Genomic DNA, 3026 nt, shown 5'->3' with positions numbered 1-3026 from the left:
AAAAAAGGACAAATATTTTTAAATATTTGAAAAATCATAAGTAATGCTATAAACAGATTGGAAGATTAGCTTTTAGGAAGAGATAAGTGGAAGAGAATAATGTCTAACCAAAGACTTGTATGGAGAAGATATAGTAACTCAGACAAATCAGTGTTTAAAAAACTCAGTCAAAAAGTACAAAATCTTCAATGATCATGTTTCCAAAAAAGATATCTGAATAGTAATAACTATAAAGAAAGAAATTCAGGGCCAGCCAAATAGTTCAGTGGATTAAAGTGCCTACTTAGGCGGATGCAGGGGCTGCGAGTTTGATCCCTGGACCTGCAGTGCCGGCCCCACCTCCGGGGCATACTGAGAGGGCAACTGAGACAGGGCATGGTGGCGCCTGTAATCCCAGCTCATGGGAGGCTGAACACAGGTGGATCACTACGAGTCCAATCTACGCATTGAGACCCTGTAGACCCTGTCCTACATAAAAGTAAAGAAAGAAAGAGAAATTCAGTGTATTAGCCAATAATGAAATGCAAAGTGATGTCAAAGTAAGGTGCCAAAAATTATATGACAGTGATAAAATAGAGAGAATACTAAGATTTGATAATGACAGAAATCAAACAGACTTTCATATACTCATATTTCAAATAAAAATCAAGTGAAGTATCCAGGTACCAAAAATCATTTTTATTTACGTGCAGCTCAACATCAAGCAGAACTAGTTTACATTGTTGGAAATCCATAAGCTGCAGACAGATAAACAAAATGAAGACATGTTCATTATAGAGACCAAGGAGGGGAGTGTACTACCTGTGTGTGTACTTGGAAATTACCTATTATAATGAGCAGTTGTACTTTATAAAGTTTCCCACATGTATATTATATTTCACAATCAAGATGAAAAGAATAATCGTGTAAAATTAACAGTTCTTTGACTTCCAAAAGGCCATCGCTGTGCCCACTAGGCCCAGGGGGCCCAAGTGTTTTATCATCTTGAGTGTCTAATCTATTTTGTCCTTGTTTTTGTATTCCAAATCACTCAGTTTTAGGATCTTCATTTTGTAGTTATGTGAATATCAAGTGTTCTACCCATGCTACCACTGTTCTAAATCCACATTCTCAGTTCCCTTCTAGTAGGGAAAGTAGAAAGTCAGATTAGGGCTGATATCGCAACTGTCCTGCATGGGCTCTGGATATGATCTTCTTTGCTTTTATGATTTGCTAAAAATCTTAAGTCCAACTTGCATTGGAGCCATGAAAATACAAAGGATCTTAGTACACTTATCCCTATAATATACAACTTAACATAATTTTTCTCTTCCTGTGAATATAATCTCAGTGATTCAAAAATAACTATCTATAGAGTAGCTGATGCTGAGACATTTCATCCTCTGGGGATTAAGGAAAGATAATTAGACATGGGTGGAGAGGATCATAGAACATACTGTGATGCATATCACACTCAGTAGCATACATGAATATGGGATCTGCCATGCAGCAGAGTAAGTAGATTAGTAAAAGAAGAAGAAGAAATGTAGAACAAGGTACTGGAGCATGTGCTCAGCACCTTTGACAGTGAAGCCTTTGTTAAATAATATAAGCAATATTTTCTGAATAACAGCGAGAACATGTTCAAAGAAAGGACAGAGTTATCTCAAAAATAGCTCATTCTTTCATGGCCTCACAGGTGTTGGCTGCAATTGGCCTCATTGAATAACTGAATTGTGTCTCTCCCTGACAATAAATGTGTCAGGTCATGGATTCTTGACTCTAGTAACTTGTATGGAATTTCAGTTTTGTCCCATGTAGGGTTACAGTGTCAATTTCTCATTATAGCAGACAGTAAGGTGTCCATCAATCTAAAACTAGTGGACCTACATTTTTCCTATGGAAGCACAATGCTGAAGGTAATATCTGAAATTTCACTGAAGGAAGAAAAATTTTAAAAAGAAATCTAAAAACTAGCCAGTGTCAAGGCACCTTATCTGTATATTTGCCTGTTCATAAAGCAAACTGAAATAAAAGTCATCCTTTCCCTTGCAAAATAAAAAGATGAGAAAAATCGCCTCTCTTAGTTAATAATAACAAACACTAAGACTCATTATCTGTCATGTGCTCAACCATGGAGTGCTTTATGTATCTGAAGTCTAATTTCAACAAACTAGAGTGCTTCTATGGCTCTGTTTACATTTTAGGAAAATTAAGCACTGAGAGTTTGAGAAGCATGCATGTGTTTACATAGGTAGTTATGCAGAAAGAGGTCATGCTTGAAAAATGAATTTACAGCTTTCTGCAGATGATCTATCTTTGCTTATATTCTTGCTTAGCTGTAGATGCTTTTCATGAGAGCAAAGTTTCACCTTGTGTGTTTGTTTGATAGGTCTTTAATGATAGTCATGGAAGACTGATTTCTTAGTAGCTGTACGTAATGGAAATAAAGAAAAAGTAAAAAATTAAATGTTGTGCCAGTGAGATAGCTCAGTGGACTAAGCACCTGTTTAGGCAAGCGCAGGAACCAGGGTTCTATCTCTGGCACCACATGTTGTGCCTGAGAGATGGGGCGTGGTGGTACATGCCTGTAATCCCAGTGCTGGGGAGGCTGAAAATAAGAGGATCACTACTGAGACTCTGTACCAAATACATTTTTTAAAAAAGAAAAGATAAATGTTAATGTGTTAATTTGGAATAATTCCCCCACACCATACACACACACACACACACACACACACACACACACACACAGATAAACTGAATGAGTTAGATGTTTTAGAATCTGAAGAATTTGGCTCCAATAAGAAACTTTTGTACCTACTGAAATGGTGAGATTTCCAAAGTACTCTGCAGTTAGAAAGCAATTGTTCAGCAAACTCTATCATCATAGAGACAGACCAGGAAACCTACATTTAGATCTGATTATATTTAAGACATCTTTATATTAAGACATCACGTGGAAACCATTTTGTTATTTTTGTGGTGACTAAAGCAAAATTGTACATTACAATATTTTTGTTTCAGTCTACTTGTATAATTATATG

Source organism: Octodon degus, unplaced genomic scaffold (assembly GCF_000260255.1).
Source record: "Octodon degus isolate 3935 unplaced genomic scaffold, OctDeg1.0 scaffold00133, whole genome shotgun sequence".
Taxonomy (NCBI): domain Eukaryota; kingdom Metazoa; phylum Chordata; class Mammalia; order Rodentia; family Octodontidae; genus Octodon; species Octodon degus.
The sequence above is the reverse complement of the archived record's forward strand: the minus strand, read 5'-3'. Positions refer to the sequence as shown.